The sequence below is a fragment of the Protopterus annectens genome, chromosome 2.part1 (assembly GCF_019279795.1).
Source record: "Protopterus annectens isolate FY-2018-M chromosome 2.part1, PAN1.0, whole genome shotgun sequence".
Classification (NCBI taxonomy): domain Eukaryota; kingdom Metazoa; phylum Chordata; order Ceratodontiformes; family Protopteridae; genus Protopterus; species Protopterus annectens.
In genome coordinates this window covers 885,537,181-885,557,968 of record NC_056729.1, presented here as the reverse complement: position 1 = coordinate 885,557,968, position 20,788 = coordinate 885,537,181, and positions in this window count along the sequence as shown.

Here is a 20,788-nt window from a genome sequence, read left to right as displayed (position 1 = left end):
CCCCTATGTAGGGTGGCCACATGGTGTGACTGTGTGCATACAAACACACACACACATCACCATCAAACAAGCCACCTCCAAATACACACACACACACACACACACACACACACACACACACACACACACACACACACACACACACACACACACACACACACACACACACACACACACACACACACACACACACACACACACACACACACACACACACACACACACACACACACACACACACACACACACACACCACCCCTGCACGGCCCCTTTAATGAACATCCCACAGAAACACACACATGATGTCAACCATACAGCCCAGCCTAGACGTCTGGCAAATCCACACAACACCCTGTTCATATGATGATACCTGTGCCACATCCCTGCCATCCATACCATTGATGCAGGGACATGCTAATATGGGTCTGATGCACAAGGTGACTTTAATACAGTGTAGCTATTTAATGTTGTGTAAGGTGCTGTCATCTGGTATTTGTAATGGGTACACATCAGAGTGTGTGTGTACCTTTTCAGCCATGATGTATTATTGGTGTTAGTAATGCTATGATAAGGTGCTCTCATATGCTGTATTATGTTTGTGTTCCATGTGCCTGTGTGTCAGCAGGATGTAGCCCTGCAGACATCATCAATGAGGGTTATGGCAGTGTGATAACACATCAACCATGTCATAGGTGAGGTGCAGCTGTATCTGCACACATTTCCCAGGTGTATGTAACAGTTATTGCATATGCCTCACAGCTTGTAGGGCCGGGGGTGTATATAACTCTATGGTGTTTGACATCGGCTCTCGTAGAGTGGACAATGGTAAGTGCAGTGGGTGGAACACACCACAGATTGCTAAAACTACAACCCCTGAGGATATTGTGTCAACCAAACACACATAGAATACTGTTCCCACAAACACACACACACACACACACACACACACACACACACACACACACACACACACACACACATGCATGCACAGGATCACAGTTGCCAGTGTTGTGTTTGGAACCCCTACCCATCAAGTTCTGGTACCACACTGTTATGCAGTTATTGCAGGTGGCACAGGATTACTAGTGTGATGCATGTTACAAGGTTCCTGTAAGGTGAATAACATTACATGGCCTTGTGAGGTATAGCAATGGTGGGTGGACTGGGTGTGAGAGTACTCATAATAGTGTCACATACAAGTCTACACACTCACAACCACTGCTATATACACCAATACATACATGCGCACACACACACACACACACACACACACACACACACACACACACACACACACACACACACACACACACACACACACACACACATTTGCCAGTACTGACATAAACAGCCCTACTTATCTTGTTATTCCTACCATACTGTTCCAAACTGTTGCATGGGTCTTATAGGGCTGAAGAGTGTCTACAGATACAACTAAGGTTGATGTGGACTTCATACAGTGGACCTAGGAATGTGTTCTGGGAGTACCATGGCATAAAATATTAAACCACGGCAATCCAATGGATCTAGTTCTCACACAAACACAAGCTACTCTTCTTTCATATAGACACACATTTGACAGGACTAAGATTAGACCCCCTACCTACATATGTAGTAATACTACAGTGGTGTGCATTTATCACACTTGGCACAAAGCTCACATGGTGGAAAGTGTCCCAAGGTACATGTAAGTTGAGCAACATCACCAGGCCTTGAAACGTATGGCAATAGTAGATGTACTGGGTGAGACTGTACTCAATATACCTTACCCTACAGTTATACACACTTACACACAGAATTACAGTCATACACACATTTTGCAGGACTGAGATTAGCTGAGCTGCCTATCTTGTTAGTCAGTCCATATTGTCACATAGTTTCTGCATGCAGCATGGGCCTTATTGGGCAGAAGAGATTAGCAGGCCTTCCTATCCTGTTAGTCAGTCCATATTGTCACATAGTTCCTGCATGCAGCATGGCCCTTATGGGGCAGAAGAGTGTCAAAAAATATCTGTATGGTGGATGATGACAGCGGGTCTTGGGATGTGTACTCAGAGTACCATAAACTAAAACTGTAAAACCCACCCACCCAATGGATATAGTTCTCACTCAGAGGAAACAGTTCACACACACACACACACACACACACACACACACACACACACACACACACACACACACACACACACACACATACACATTTGCCAGGACTCAGATTAGAACCCTGATCTAGTTATGTATTGGTACGGCATTGTTACACATTTATTCCACACACCACAGAGCTTATGGGGTGACACTTGTCCAAAGGTACTTCTAAGGTGAGGGACCTCACCAAGCCTTGCAAAGTATGGCAATGGGTGATGTACTGGGTGAGAGATGCCACACAATACCATAAACTACACGTATACACACTCACACATGCACACAGACACACACACACACACACATACACAAGCAGGGACTCAGATTAGAACACCTACTTATGTAGTTATTGGTATTATTCTATTATGCAGTTACCACACATACCACAGAGCAGAGTGTCCTAAGGTAACTATATAGTTCATAACATTAACAGCACTTGTAAGGTATGGCAATGGTAGTTGGACTGGGTGAGATGGGCCTCAAACTACTTTCACCCACATTTGTACACATTCATAAACACTTTTATACACACTAGTACACATACACACACACACACACACACACACACACACACACACACACACACACACACACACACACACACTTGCCAGGATTGAGATCCATAGGTTCATAGCTTCATAGGTTTGTACTAGGCAAATGGCCATGGAGGCTTTACAAGGCTTGCCCATGTGAACACCCTGGCATCATGCCACCTGACAATAGTCCCTAGTGTGTCTACTGAGTATAGTCACTGGAGTGATCCCCAGGGTGGGTATTCTATTCCTCATGCACTCTTCCAGATTTATTTTGAAGAGGGCTGGTGATATGCTCTGCTTGACATGTATGTGACGTCTATTCTGTGGCATGGCCAGTCTCTGGGTTGTGAACTTGTATCTCCAACATGTCCTGTTGATTGTGAGGATGGGGTTGAGGTCTCTGGGGCATGTGGTGTGGACAGATTGGTTTCTTCAAATGTTGGGACAGACATGGCTGTGTAAGTCAGGCTAAGATCACACCTAACTAGCCAATATAAAACAGAGATTCATTGGAGTTATTGGAGTCTGTCCATATAGGGCAAGTGTGTAAGACCTACGATCCTCTTTCTGGGGTACTTTTGCAGCCTCTCCTGTTGCTACAGGTGTCCAGTGGGGTACATGGCAAATGGGCCATTGTACACAGTGATTGGCCTACTGAAGGGAGAGTACAGGGAGACACTCTCTTTTTACTTCCTGGATTCAACACCCTTAGTCAGGAGAAGTGATGCATTGACAGACTTTCTGAAGACAGTGGCACTGTGTTGGTCAACAGAGAGTTCTCTGTCAACCTGTGTTCCCAGTTCTCTTATAACATCATCAGTGTTCAGTGGACTACCATCAATGTATTACTTTATAGGAACCATGTTGTACCCAAAGGGGGTGGCAGAACATCATCTGGCATTGAGCTAATGTCCACGGTTCTGACAATTGTCATAGGTCTCAGAGAGGCCTTTGTGAAGGAGGTCAACATCACAGGGGAGGTTAATGATAGCATTCACCTTGCAGTCATCTGCAAACATTGTCAGCCAGTGTGCCTTCATATTGGGCTGGTCCTCAGAAGTGTGGATCCTGAACGTGAGGGGGCCCAGATCCACACCCTGTGGGACTCCACTCATGACTGGTCAGTAGTCTGACATGGTGTCCACTTCTTTAACACTGTGGATTCCATCTGTGATCTGGTTTACAGGCCACCTACTGATATAGGTTTGATGCCTAGCTGAATGTGTTTGTGTATGACTCCTGAGTGGGGAGTGGTAGCCAATGATTAAATGGGCTGCCTATCTTGTTATTTGTTCCATACTGTCAATAGTTATTGCACATAGCACAATGCTGATAGGGCTGCAGAGTGTCTACAGCTCCCTTTCAGTGGATGACAACTATGGGCCTTGTAATGTGGACACTGGGACATGTACTGTGTGGGCAATAGCAACAATTAGCAAAACTCACCCCCAATGGATATGGGTCTCACACAAACACAACAACCCCCCCCTACAGACAGGATGCTATTCTTGCACACACACACACACACACACACACACACACACACACACACACACACACACACACACTCTTACCATGACTGGGATTAGAACCCCTTCCTATCTACATATTACTACTACAGTGTTATACATTTATCACGCACACACCACAGAGCTTATAAAGTGAAGGTTGTCCAAAGGTACTTCTAAGGTGAGAAACATTACCAGCCCTTGTAAAGTATGGCAATGGGTGATGTACTGGGTGAGAGGGGCCATAAAATATCTTAACCTACACATATACACACACACACACACACACACACACACACACACACACACACACACACACACACACACACACACACACACATACACACTTGCCAGAACTGAGGCGAGAACCCCTACCTAACTAGTTATTTGTACTATAGTGTTAGGCAGTTAAGCACAAGCCACATAGCTTATAGGGCTGTGGGCTGATAAAAGATACTTCTAAGATGACTGATATCTGCAGGACTGCTAAAGGCGGGCAATGTGGAGTGGACTGGGTGTGGCTGAACCCAAAACCTGCAACTTATAAACACATATATACACACTTGCCAAGACTGAGATTAGAAATCCTACCTCACTAGTTGCTTATACTATAGTGTTACACAGTTATCACATGCACCACAGAGCTTATAGAGGGGAGGGTTGACGAAAGATACTTCTAAGATGACTGATATCTGCAGGACTGCTTAAGTGGGGCAATGGGAAGTGTACTGGGTGTGACTGGACCCAAAATCTTTGAACTATAAACACACATACACAGTTACATTTGCCAGGACTGAGATTAGAGCTCATATCTCACTAGTTACTTATACTATAGTGTTACACAGTTATTACATGCACTGCAGAGCTTATGGAGCCAAGGGCTGATGAAAGATACTTCTAAGGTGACTGATATCTGCAGGACTGCTTAAATAGTGCAATGGAAAGTGTACTGGGTGTGACTGGACCCAACATTTTTGACTTATAAACACACACACTTTTACATTTACTAAGACTGAGACTAGAACTCCTACAGCACTAGTTACTTATACTATAGGGGTTACACAGTTATCATATGTGCCCACAGAGCTTATAGAGCTGAGGGTTGATGAAAGATGCTTCTAAGGTGACTGATAACTGCAGGATTACTAATGTAGGGCAATGGGATGTGTACTGTGTGTGGCTGGACCCAGAATCTTTGATTTATAAACACACACGCAAACACTGTTACATTTGCCAGGACTGAGGTTAGAGCTCTTACCTCACTAGTTACTTATACTATAGTATTACACAGTTATCACATATGTCACAGAGCTTACAGAGCTGAGGTTGATGAAATATACTTCCAAGGTGATTGATATCCACAGGACTGCTAAAGTAGGGCAATGAGAAGTGTACTGGGTGTGAATGGACCCAAAATCTTTAACTTATATAAACACAAACATGCACACACACATACTTTTACATTTGTCAGGGCTGAGATTAGAACTCCTACCTAACTAGTTACATATACTACAGTGTTACACGGTTATCGCATGTGCCACAGAGCTTAGAAGGCTGAGGCCTGCCAAGAGGTACTTCTAGGGTGACAGACATCTTCAGGACTGCTAAAGTAGGGCAATGGGAAGTGCAATGGGTGGGTAAAGCCTGTTAATTCCTAGATCCTACTGACAATTCTCTAAGTGTATGAGCATACCCAGTGTGACCTTCTATAGCAAATGTGGGACTCCATTCCAGAGATTGTTTTACAACAGTCTGGTGTTTTTGTACTACAGCCATACCTCTCAATCTGTTGGTGCAGGATATCTGGAGATAGCCTATCAAAATGGGGAGACAATGGGCCATGCATTGGGTGATTGTGACTATTTCTCTTAGTAATGTATCAGTTGCTAGAGTTACAGGGTTTGTGTCAGCAGACATCTGACATGTATGATGTGTGACATTGCAATGTATTGTTTCAGTACCTCATGACAGACCTCCTCAGAGCATCACAGTGATTTACAAGAGGAGTACAGAATGGATGATGCACAAACCAATATTATGGGATAAATGCTAGGCATTCTTGCACAACCCAGCCTGTTGAGAGGTGTGCCTACAACCAATTGACTGCTGAAGCTGTGTAAATGGTCCAGCACCTTGGTGATATATTACAATGGGAGAATCTCTGTGCATTCTTGTTCTGCCATGGTTTGATTTCCAGTCCAAGGTTGGGTAATATAAGTCAGGCAGGACTTCTAGCCATACCTGTCAACTGTACAGAGTTTCACAGAATGTCCAGATTCATGGCTTGTATATCTGGTAGGGTACCCACACAAGTGTTGTTTTCAAGCAGAAGTGTTTTGCAACTCATTCAGGGTTGAGGTCAGATATTACTGATAGCTGACATTGCAGTTTCAGACTTCATACGCTTCAGAAGTTCTATGCTACTACAATCATTCCATCAACTTTCTAACATTATTAGAGCAGTATTTCAAAGGTGTCCTCCTCTTTGGATCTTTATCACCCCAGTATTCATGGCTTTGTCCAAATTCCTGACTCTCTGAGGTTGGCAGGTTTGCTCCTAGCAGTTAGCAGCATGGCCTTTCTTTGCAATTTGGTGATTGTGTTATGTTGGTGTTATGGACCCCATGACAATCCCTAAAAGGGCACTGTGGGTGAGGCATGGGCCTTTGCCAGAGGCCTGTAGGGCTTTGCCAGAGGCCTGTAGTCCAGGTGTAACAAATGCAGGCCATCTGTAGCAAGGCAGTGCATTCTAATGACCATATGTTCCCAGGCTGCCAGGCAGTGGATGCCCCTGGGATGGCACCAGTAAGTTGACTGGGTGTTACTGATGATTGCTTTCTGTTCATATTGAGCCATTACTCTGGGTGACAGCTGGATGCTGATTAAGGGAAGGGATATGTTACGGCATTTCTATGGAACTATGGGTGGGGGTGGGAGAAAACATCTGTATACGATACACATTTGCATAGACTGTGCTGCTATTTGCTTAACATTTTGGTCCCATTTAGCAAAGTGGTGTGCCCTATCTTTGACATTACAGGTATAACAGTATTGACCACAGGTCAGATTGTTTTGACATAAACATCTTTAGTTTTGGACTTCTTACCTTTCAGAGCCATACTGCCACTGCCAGACCTGCTGTGATATCACTGTGTAAAGTCTGTAGGTGGGAATTTCATGGATGTCAGCCCTTTGGGGGATTTGCCAGACATTTCTGTATGGTTTTCTACAGCTGATCTGCTTGATAAATCTGAGAGTGAGTATGGGACCCCCACTTTGACATCCATGCATGTGACCTATGACCCCTCAGTTATTTGTCTCACCACATATACTGCAGTGGTATTTGTCAGCTAGGGTAGTACTGTATAGTGTGGGTAAGCCAGTACTGGCCATACACTTCCTGCTGTCCCACATAGCTGTCAGTTGTCTGCTGCTATCCCAATAAGCCACCCCATTCCCTTGCATGCTTGCATCAATACCATAGATATGCTATCAGAACATTATACTCCATTCATTTATTGTTAAGAAGACTGACTTACCTTGTGCCTGAGGCAGTTGTGAGGACGATGCTTGAGGGCTGACTATGTCGGATGCATAAAGTACACTGCCTATACATGCTACGTTATAGGTGGTGTGATGTTTGGCATCTATTTTACTGTGTGTGTGAGTCAGAGAGAGATATCAGCCACTAGATATCTACAGTGTAAGTGCACGCATTGCCTCTTTGCCAGGGCCAGAGCATACCTGACACGCCTCCATCGGCCTACAGGGGCAGGCTCAGTATGTTCCTCCTCTGAGTCCCTCTGTGCCTGTGGAGACCTTGGCAATGGTGGGAAGCTGTCTGGCCCTTCTACATTTTTTTCCTGCTGCAGCTGTTTCTACAGGATCATATTGTGCAACATGTGCACATGTGGTTGGAGAGTACTGCAAGGCTCCACCAGATATATGTCAAGGCAGCAGAACTGTGACTTGAGCATCCCAAACACATGTTCTATAATGATCCTGGTTTGTATGTGTGCCTCATTATATCATTCTTGTGTAGGTGTGTGTGTGCATTTCTGATGGGTGTCATCAGAAATGACCCAGTGTTTAGCCATCATCCCCCACCAGATGGCCATATGGGATGTCCCACTGGCAAATGCCTGGTACAGTTGTGAGCCATGCCAGATGTGGGAGTCATGATAGCTTCCAGGGCTGCCAGCATGCACATTCATGATAATGACCTGGGCATTGCATATAACCTGGTAGTTGATGGAGGGGAAGCCGCTGCGGTTTATGTAGACCCTACCCTGTTCACCGTGTGGTGCCTTGATGTGATGTGGATGTGCATGCAGTCTATCACACCCAGTACCTCTGGGTATTCTGCTACATGGTGGAAGAGAAGCAAATTGCTGTTCATCTCCTCATGGGTGTTGTGGAAGTAAATGTGCTTACTGGCATGTGGTAGGATGGCATCCAGGATGGAGTAGCCTGGATGTGGATGCTTGTGAAACTCCCCATGATGTCCCCAGTAGGTCTTTGGAAAGTACCTGTAGCTAGTATTCTTAAGGCTACACATACCTTGGCATCCACTGGAATGGGTTCTTCTCTGTTGGCTCTGGGTCTGAGCTGAGGCCGACATAGCTCAATGATTTGCTGCAGTATGTCTCTGTCCACCCTGTAGCACTCTACTATCTCCAGATCATGTAGCCCCTGGTAGGTTACCCTGAGTCTGAACACTCTTCTCCTCCTTGATCTGAGGCGATTGTCAGCATTATCCTCCTCACCACCCTCAGCCTATAGTATTTACTGATAGATAAAAGCGAAAGCAGCCCGTAAGATTTTTTGTTAGTTTTGTCAGTAAAAATTTCCCCATATATGTACACCTATGGTGCAGAGTTTGTAAGATACAACAGACTGAAAGGTTTTTGCAGTTTATAGTGGTGTGCTGCTGATTCTGCCTGTGTGATTGGCTGAGTATGATGCATTACACCTGCCAGCTATATTACTTGCATTTAACTTGCTGTATTCTGCTGTTTCCCTTTTTTTATTCTTGTTCCACTTGCCATTTCCTCCCATTTTAAACCCCTAGGCACGCCATGCAAACACATTGCCCAAATGTACACAGTGCTGCCATTTCCTGTTTATTATTTATTTATCTATTTATTTATTTATTTATTTATTTTTAAGTCCTGGTGCGTACCGTGCACACCTCTTTAAGCAAGGTAAACATGGCTATACAGTCTCAGACACACACCCTTGCTAACATGTACACAGTGCTGCCATTTCCTGTTTTCTTTTTTTTGTTTGTTTTTTTGTTTTTGTTTGTTTATTTAAGACCCGTTACTAGCCACACATGCCCATTCAGACAATGTAAACAAAGCTATACAGCCTGAGACAAAGCACCTTGCTTAGCTTTGCTTAGCTACATGCAAACACAGGCCACGGAACTCCAATGTGCTAACAGCAAACATGACACACCCCTTTTCATGTTACCTGCTCCTCCTGCCTACACGATCATGTTCTAGCACCTACAGGGTTAGGTGCAGTGTATGGACTTTGTGATTCAGTAAATTTCCCCTCATAGATTCATAGGTTGGTACTAGTCTATCGGCCTTAGGGCCTATACAAGCCTAGCCATAACAATTCCCTGACTATTTCTTCCCACAATATCTACTTCCCTTTGCGTGCCCCACTGCCTCAGTCCATAGTTACTGCACTAACATGAACCCTTTCCCCTTGACAACCACTGTTCCCTGGTATTGTTTTGATTATACATTTCATACACTATAATGGCAAAATGCAAATTTCCCCTGAAATTGACTTTTCACTTTTTTTTTTTATTTTCATCACCTTCCCTTTTGCACGCAGCTGCCCTATGCTTAAACGGCTGAGATCAACCAAAAATAAAAACTTAGATTTTATAAAATTAAAACACTTTTCCATACCAATGGCCAAATATTTGGCCATTAACATGCCTACAGATTATAATGCATGCTTTTATTTGAGCTGTCATGCCTCCATTTTGATTTTAGCAGAGATGTACACGGTCAGTAACCGAATACATTTCTGCAACTAACGCTGTTCTTGCACGGATACCTGACTGCTTGCTGAATCACTAATTCATCTCATCTGCATGGTTTTCACCAGCAAATGAGGTAATTAGCATTCTGCACAGGTTTCCATGCAAGAACAGTGTAGTCAAGCTTGTGCATAGCAGTTTAAAGGTTTACTGAATTGCTCGGTGGCCAGACTCCATGCAACGGCAGCTACACTGTTCTTGCATGAAGTTTTACGCTTATTAAATCCCAGGGACTATTCTAGTTATGTAAAAAGATCTAATTTAAAAAATTGCTGCCTCTCTCAAACCTTCTAAACCAAATCATCTTCTGCTTTCCTGCTCATATACCTCAACTGTAATCTGTTCTCTTTGAACTTCTCTGCAATTGCAGCTACTTTGGATTCTGCTCTGATGTTATCCAGCTCAGGCATTCAACCTACATTGGGAAGTTTTGCAAAGGAGCAAAGGAAATAGTTTTGCAGTCATTAATTAGAGTCTTGAATGACATAAGGGAGAACAGACATCTCCCTATACTAGGGCATAGGTGATTCTTTTACCTGTATCTGGGCAGGACAAGGACGACTGCAGTAGTATAAGAGCCAGTGGTGTAGTCAAGACATATTAAGAGGGATAAAGAAGATGGCAGTATTTCCACAAATGTTTATAGGAAAGAATGTTATGTACCTTCTTACCTGAGAAAATGGCAGTACTTCCACAAATGTTTATAGGAAAGAATGTTATGTACCTTCTTACCTGAGAAGATAGCAGCATTTCCACAAATGTTTATAGGAAAGAATATGTACGTTCTTACCTGAGAAGATGGCAGTATTTCCACAAATGTTTACAGGAAAGAATGTTATGTACCTTCTTACCTGCATAGAGCTAGTATGCATCTGGGACATATATTCCCTAATGTTATGAAAGGACAAATGTGACGTGCCTCAAGGCTAACAGCTGATGATACAGATTTTGAAGAGTGCTTGGTAAAACTCACTAAAGATTTTGAACATAGGGGTTATGATAGTACTGAGGTTCATAAAATGAGTGAAACAATCAGGAAGGAGAGGAATAATCTTGGTAAACCTTATTTTTCCTCACCCCAGAGAAGAAATATTTCAAACTATAGATCTAGAGATATAAAGTTTTGTTTGAATTTAACATACAGTAGGGAAGTCAATGTCTTTAAAAATATAGTTAGCAAACACTGGCATGTTTTGCAAACTGATGAAAATACAGCTGGAATTCTTGGAACTAAGCCCTCTTTTGTTTACAAGAATAAAAAATCATTAAGAAGACAGTTATGTTACCCTAAACATGAAGGGCAAGATATGAGCCACATAATGACAGGCACTAAAATATTTGGTGCTTGTAATTTTTGCACTAGTATAAATGAAGATCCGAGCTTTATACACCCTGACTTTGGGTATAAGTTCATGTTTAATGTTAAAGCAGATTGTAACACCAAAAATCTAGTATACTTAGCTAAGTGCATGACATGTAGAAAAGTTTATGTTGGCAAGACCAACAGACATCTTCATGAATGGATAAGAGACCATTTATATTGCATTAGTAAAAGATTAGAGTACAGTGCACTTGCTAAACATGTAGCACAGGAAGGGGATCAGCATAAATTTGCTTTTCAGGTATTGGAGGTCACGAGGACTGATATGAGACTAGCTGATATTATTAATAATACAGAACGCAATGAAACTAGATGGCTTCTTAGACTCAGATCACATAAAGGCTCCGGTCTAAATGATGTAGTCCCCCTGAAACCAGAATTAAAGAACAGGGGTTTGAGAAAGTAATTTATATAATATTTATATCACATTAGTTAATATAACATATAAATATATCTAGATTTTCAGGTCATTCAGCGTACAGTTGGATTTTTTAATAATTTTTATATATCTTGTGTATACACATGTTTTTATGAAGGATGTTTTTTACTGTGGTTGTCTTTTTAAATAGCTCTCTTCCTGACCACATTTATTACTTTTTATATACCACATGACTAATTATTGTTAATTGATGGAGTATTTAAACCTGTGTTTTTTGTCCTTTTGTTATCTGAAGAAGCAGTTGTTTAAGTTGTGAAAGCGCTCATCTCTTTTTTGTTAAACTTTTTGACTACATTGGATTTGGAATTTCGTCTTTTATCAGCCGTGGAACTGCACTTTGTTTTTTAGCTTTTGGCTGTTTTGGTTTTGTGTAGCTAACCGTTGTGAGGTATTTATATTATATATATATATATATATATATATATATATATATATATATATATATATGTGTGTGTGTGTGGGTTCCCGTCAGAAGGTCGAAATACTGAAATCTTAAATTTCAGTATTTTGAGCCCAAGAAGCCGAATCCACAGAACAGCAAAAGTTCATAAGTGCAAAATTCTAAACCTTGAATACCAGAGGTTCTGAATTTCGTGCTTCTAAACTTCTGCTGCGGTCATGTCTTTTGGTAAGTATGTGTGTGTGTTAAGGGGTTTGGGTAGGGGCTGTGGTGTGTGTCTGTGTGTTTTGTTGCTGTGATGTGTGTGTACGAGGAGACTGTAGCTTGTGTGGTGGTGTTTTGTGTGTGTTTGTATGTAGTGCGACCTCAGAGTGAGAATATTTACGTTGGGGGGTGGGGTGCATTGGGGCTTGTCCCCCTGATTTCATGTAGTAGACAGATTGTGTGTGTTTGTGTGGAGAATGGTGTGTGTGTGTGTGTGTGTGTGTGCGTGTGTGCGTGTGTGCGTGTGTGCGTGTGTGTGTGTGTGTGTGTGTGTGTGTGTGTGTGTGTGTGTGTGTAGTACCACGAAATTCAAAACCTCCGTTATTCAGGTTTTTGAATTTTGCGGTTTTCAGGTTTCATTGTATTTCAAAGACACAACAAACCAGCGAAACACAAGGTTCCGGAGTCCAAAGAAAGTACTGCTCCCAAATAAAACCTTAACGCAAAAATTTATTTACAAATACAAGCAGCGTTTTCACTACTCTCAATAGGTAGCTTCATCAGAGGTTGAAAAAAAGCGCGAAATCGGCGCTTTTTAAATACTACGCCCCCTTGCAAGTGAGGCTCTGCCTCCACATATTTTTTACATATATCAATTGGTTACATAAAATAAAAACTTTAAAACAGTATAATGGCAACTAAACACAATGTAAATACATGTAATCACTTGCAAGTCATAACAAACAAGTCGGGGAAGCAGCAAGACCAATAAAAATACATAAACCACATATAATGAATTTTAAAGCATATGTACAATATTAAATAAAAACATATTCAAATTGTTATAAAATCTGTCTACCTTAAATCCAGTTTAATTTAGATGTAATACCTTCAAATTGAAAAGTTGTGAGAGCATAAATAAAAGGCAAATACAACATCCTAATAAAAAGCCTTTTGAATCCATGTAAAAAATATTAATAAAATTGTGACCAAAAATGGCTTATAACAAGGCAAAAAGTACTGTGATGTGAAAATAAGCTAAAACATTAATCATGAGAATGGGCAAGAAATGCCCTGTTTCGTCTTACCATTCCACATCACAGAACCTTTACCAAAGAGCCTTTTACAAGAAAATTCATTAGAAATCAACTAGGGCATCACCTCATATAAGACTTGAGTTTCAGAAAAGGGGCTATATTGCAGTTTTCATTCAAGCCAGGTGCATTAAAAGCATCCAGTTTGAGCTGCCATAGTAGCTCTCGAGTTTCCAATAGAATAGAAGTGGGACCACCTCTAACAGAAGCTGGTAAATGATCAATCCCCATAAACAGAAAGGCATGCTCGGGGTAGGAGTCAATGTGTTTGGCCAATGCATTTTCACACTTCTTATTCTTAATAGCATAAACATGCTGGTAAATCCTATCTTTAAACCTTCTGTCAGTCTTCCCGACATAGAAGGCAGGACAGCATGAGCAAAATGCAATATAAATAATCGACTTGGTGTCACACTTTATTCTATGGCCAATAGAGTATTTTCTACCTGTTAGAAAAAATGTACTACCCGTTTTAATATGTGTGCAAAAATTACATGTCCCACAAGCAAAAGATCCCTTTGTTCTAGTACAGTGGTCAGCAAATGAACCCATTTGCAGAAGATCCTTAATATTTCTCCCTCTCCTAAAAACCATAACAGGTTTTTCTCCCAATTTGTTAAGCATCGACACATTACTGGAGATAAAGACCAGTTCTTAAACAAAATATCTTGAATAGCAAAAGAGTTCAAGCTATATGTCTAAATAAAACTAACTGGGAACTCATTGGGTGGGATGGCTACTGGAAGTACATCAGGGTCCATAGATTTTAAGTTTACAGAAAGATCAGCTTTTAACTCCCATCTAAAAGACGTGGTGGACATAGGGGAAAGGAGTAGTTTATAAAAACCACTAGTTCTTTTGTGTGTCACTTCGACTGTTAGATCCTCCACCAAGCGCTGCGGGTATCCACGATTGGTGAATAGGTCTCTCAAGGTCTCACACTCCAATATGAAGTCATCGACTTCACTGCACATACGTACTGCCCTCACGAGCTGACCTTTTACTATAGCTTTTTTATGCTTCGAGGGGTGTGAGCTAGTGTAGTGGAGAAAAGAGTTTACATAAGTGTCTTTTCTGAAGATTACAGATTTAAGTAAACCCGATGGTCTAGCCCTAGATAGTTTGACATCCAGGTAATTCATCACTTCTGTATCAAAATTGTAAGTAAATCTCAAAAAGTCAGTTGTGGAATTCAAAAAGTTGACAAATGAGTCTGCTAAACCAGCATCACCCTTAAAAAGGATGAAGATGTCGTCCAAAAAGCGGGTGTAAAATACTAATTTTTCTTTCCACTCCGGATTAGTAAGAACGAACTTCCTTTCCCAATATGACATGAACAAGTTAGCCACGGCCGCTCCACAAGGGGAGCCCATGGCCACACCTTGTCTCTGGATATATATATCCCTCTCAAACATAAAAAAATTAGAGGACAGGATAATGTCCAGTAGTTCAGTAATATTATTAATCTCATTTTTAGGGGCCCCAAGCTCGTTCAAGAGTAATTCAATCCATTCAAGGGCCTCTTGATGTGGAATAGATGTGTACAAATCCACCACATCAATGGTCAAGAAGTTGGTGCCCTCCTCCATTACTATTTCATTTAAATTGGATAAAAAGGACCATGAGTCTTTGCATATACTGGGTATAAGTTCCACATACTTAGTGAGCAGTGAATCAATGTATTTAGAACAAGGGTAGGTGATGGACGACCTGCCATCAATAAGGGCTCTCATTGGGGGGTCCCCAAGGTTTTTATGAACCTTGGGTATACCAAACATCACAGGGGTCCTAGCGTACAAGATATCTATGTACTTCAAAGTATCCTCATCTATTCTGCCACTAATAAAAAGGTCCCTGAAGTAACCCCTAATTCTATTTGAACACATATTCATCTCATTAGTGGAAGAAGTGTCATAGGAGTTAGAATCCAAGACCCTGTGCATTCTTTCAACATAATCATTCTGCTCAAAGATGGCCAGGCCCCCACCCTTGTCTGGTTTAATGATTCTAACCCCAGAAAAACGCAAAGCGTTAAGGGCAAGGAGTTGCTCTTTTGAAATGTTAAACTGGTTAGTACTGGTCCTACAAGAATTCACCATATGTCTAATATCCAGTTCACATGCACTCTCAAAAATTTTTAAAGTAACATGAAGGGGTGGATTAAATACACTTGGGAGCTTCAATTTAAAAGCAGTGGACCTTGACGTGTCATTAAATAAAAGTTTCAAATTCAACTTTCTAACGTAACATTTAAGATCAAGCAAGACCCTAGCGACATCACATTTCCTAGATGGGACAAAGGTGTTGCCCAAAGCTAAGAGCTCAACTAATTCAGGTTCTAAAAAGAGGGAAGAAAAGTTATAAATTTTAAAGTCACCCCTTTTTATTTAAAATGATCTTTGGAGCACCATCATTTCCATCACAGGCATTATTACTCAATGATTCCAGTTCCTGTTCCCTCTCCGTTGTCTTGGGTTGTTCCTGTTCCCTAAAAAATCTTTATCCCCATTTTGGTCAGTATTAGAATCAATGAAAAACCTGGGGCAGATGTATCATTCTGGCCTCCATTCTTCTCCTGCCTATTTCTGTTCCTATTACTTCTCCGAAGGGGTTGGTCACCTCTAGAACTATTAGTATGCCCCACTGAATTCCCTGAATCCACCATGTCCTCAACTTCTGTTTGGTCCGGTGTATTTTCCCTACATTTAAAATTTGCTTGACAACACAAGTTAGGGAAAGCCCTATCTTTAGAATAAGCAAGTCTATCTCTATATAATTTCTTAGACTTGTTTGACTTAAGCTTGACCATATACGTATCAATACTTGAAAATATACGAGAGTGGTCAAACTTGAATCGTAAGAAGGCACCATCAATTTTGATTTCATCCTCACTTGCAAGGGGGCGTAGTATTTAAAAAGCGCCGATTTTGCGCTTTTTTTCAACCTCTGATGAAGCTACCTATTGAGAGTAGTGAAAACGCTGCTTGTATTTGTAAATAAATTTTTGCGTTAAGGTTTTATTTGGGAGCAGTACTTTCTTTGGACTCCGGAACCTTGTGTTTCGCAGGTTTCATTGTATGGATTTGGCTTCTTGGGCTCGAGATTCTGAAATTCAAAATTTCAGTATTTTGAGCTTCTGAAGTGAATATATATATATATATATATATATATATATATATATATATATATATATATATTCATTCAAACATTTTTAACTTTGTCATGTTTCCCTTACAGATACTATACATCAGTAATTAGAAATCCATATAGCAACAGTATGTATAACTTTATATACCAAAATGTCATTCAGTGAGGACATATTATCCCAGATAACTACATCTATATCCCTTGAAGCAATAATCCTATGTCACCTTAGCATAAATTAGTTCAAGAGTATTCATAAGACTATTCACTGCTCGGAAAGAGTATAAGGTTTCGCAGTTGGCACAATATGTGTCTATGAACACAAGGACAGATAAAGTTACTGGAAAAGAAAGTATATTGGGCTGGATATTAAGATTAGACTCCAGCAAAATTAAGCACATTGGCATTATGTCAGATACCACTTGTAATCATAACTTAGTCTGTACAATATGGAAACATGCCAACATTTTTAGAAACATCTAATATCAAAGTCAGAGATGTAACCATATACAACAAGGATGCCTTCATGTTTCTCCTTAAACATTGCAACTGGAAACCACTAAAAACTCTATAGATGATACAGCAAAGCACTTCAACTAAACTTCTTTAAACATAGCAATGTACGCAGAAGACTTCTTACAAATCAAATCAGGGAAATCTCCATCAGCCCTTGAAATACAACTGTGGTATAGTTTCTCGAAAGTCTGCAAGTGTTTTCTAAAAGAATATCTGTGAACACCTGCAGCATCATAGTCTTCTCAACAACTCAAAAATTAAAAGCAAATGCCCCCTACTATCTTCAATCTTCATTACACAAAATATTTACCCTTTACCAATGGACACCTCACATCTCAAAGCTGAAAATTAAAGAATAGACCTACATGCTCAGAGAAACTTAGCATGTTTATCTCAACTTGGAGAGACCTAATTGACTAAACTATAGGTAATAGGTATTTTCCAGTCTTGGCCCCTATGTATGGAACCATACTCCCCAATATTAGACTAAACCACACATTGACCAGTTTAACAACTGATATGAAAGAACATCTTATAGCAATAACCCACAACTGGTTGTCCCGAGGGACCAAACAAAGACAACCAGGGGTAAATCCTGCATTACCCACACCCAGAAGTGGGTTATTGCTATTATACTATGACATTATTTAAGAAAAGAAATAATTACTTTTTTTAAATAATGGCATTGTATAATGCCTCTTTGCTGCCCTTCCGCAGCTGTCTGGTATCCACGGCAGTTCTGATGTACTGCGCATGCCTACGCAGTACATCAGAGCTGTGGCCAAAAGCAATGGAGAAAGCAAGATCTCCATTGCTTTTTACTGTTTCGCTATGTTAAACCCATTTAACATAGCGAGACAGGTTTAAAAAAAAGCAACGGAGAAAGCAAGATCTCCGTTGCTTTTTACACACTGTGTCGCTATGTTAAAGGAGTTTAACATAGCGAGACAGCTTTAAAAAAAGCAACGGAGATCTCCGTTGCTTTTTTTAAACCTGTGTCGCTATGTTAAACTCTTTTAACATAGCGAGACAGTGTTTTAAAAGAGACTTATACTAATGGAAAAAGTCCGGGCGACCGGACCTTTTTCCATTAGTATAAGTCGATTTACAACGTGCACACTGGCCAATCAGCGTGCACGTTTTGGAATATTAATGGGGGTCATGGTATAATGTGGAATAATCAAACTTCTCTTGCTTTAGGGACACTGGTCATTTGCAGCATGTAACTCAAAACCACAAACTTACTGCACTCCACAGTGGACACACAAAAGCTTTCTGTTTTAGCATTTGTATATAAAAGGGGCAGGGGGAATTGCTCTACTAAGCACAGATTGTAAATAAAAAAAATACAGTAATGTACTGACTTCTGCTCTGTTATGCTTTTAATTGTACATAAGCAATTTAGGCATACAATGTCACACATGCTATTCAAGTTGTATTCCATTGTGACTGCATTTGTGATTTACACTGCAAATCTACCCCATAATGAATGTATAAGTGATTTAAATTATAAATGGGAGCACTTCTAAAAATGCTTGTGATTGCATTATATGTATATCTTCCTACTAGGCAAAAAGATACACGAATCTTGAGCGCTCCACTATAAACGGCCAAATCACATAAACACGTATAGTGTAAAATAAGAATTATTTATTGTGTACAATCATAAAATCCACTTTTCGTCGAGAAAAACTAACTCAACTTTTTCAGAAAACTGAATGACAACCATTTCCAAATGCAGGTGTCTTAAATAGATTTCAAGACAAGTCACATGGGATTATAATTAACTAATCAGTACTTAAAGTAATATGTAATCGCATGTTTGTGCTATTACCAAAACATTGTTTAAACATAAAAAATTAAACATTAGTATACATATTCGTCACATAACATCAGCTGTTACAAAGGTTGGTATCCAAAATATTTAAACTATTAAACTATTCAGTGATAGTTGTCCTTACTGGCATGTTTAAATCTATTCTCATATCATAAAACACCAAGCATCGATGAACATACTAAATATATCAATTCTAAATACGTATCATATAAAATCAATTACATCCTAAAAGTATGTAGACACAATTGCGCAGTGTTGTAATAGGGTAAAGGACGATAGTGTGGCAACGATACTATACCTAATCTAAACAATACCTCTCTGCCTATGATGACATAACATACTTATGGTTACCTATTTTTTATCTAGCTAGATTTTTTAACCGTAGGATACACATTATAGAACTCATTTAATTTATACCTGGATACTGACAGGCATTAACTCTCAGTTGCCAGAGGAGTTCACTTCTTTTTAATTTTAATGATTCCGGTCCTCCTCTTCCATCACTCCTCAGTTGTTGGAGTACCCTAAATTTGAACTGGTGTCCTTCATGTTCACTTACATGTCTAGCTAGTGTGTTTTATAATTTATTCTTACCTATGCAATATATGTGTTTGTATATTCTCTCACCCAGCTTTCTATTGGTTTTACCTATATAGATAGCTGGGCATACTACACACTTAGCTAGGTAGACAACTTGTTTACTACCACAGTCATATCTGCCAGTCGTGTTGAATTTATTATTACCTATTACAAAATTACACCCTGTATCTATGTGTTTACAGAGGTGCACATGTTGCATTTATACATGCCGTCCCTATTATTAGATGGTCTAGGATTGGACTCCAAAATTGCCTTCAAGTTGCTTCACCGTCTGTAGACTACTTTAGGTGATGGTGGAAAGGATGCTCTAAAATGACCATCTCACATGAGGATGTCCCAATTTTTCGAGATGATGTTTACTACCTCATAGGAGTCTACATTAAACGTACAAATGAAACTGTAAGGGCTAAATAGTTGTTTTTCTAGTCTTACCCACGGTCTAACAGCAGAAATGTTACTCAATATTAGAGTGTATACACCAATCATCCTCTTATGTTGGACCTCTTTTATGATCTCATGCAAGAGAGGTAGTGGGTACCCTCTCTGTGTAAAAAGGAATTCTAGTAGGTTGCACTCATCCTCAAACTCAGTGTCTTTAGTTATCATCCTAGCAGCCCTGACCAGTTGTCATTTCACCACAGATTTTTTCTGGAATGTGGGATGGCAACTGATAGAATTTAGGAACATGTTAGAATATGTGTCCTTTCGAAAAATCCTAGAAACATAAATCCTTTCCTGATAGTCTTTACTCAGCTCCACGTTCAGTTATGCTATTCTATCCTTACTATAATTAAATGTAAACTTCAAAAAGTTGGTACTGGAATTAAAACCCTCCAGCATTTGTTGTATTTCGTCTGAGTTACCTTGGAATAAGATGAAAATATCATCTAAGAAATGAGTATAAAACTGGATTTGATCTTTATATA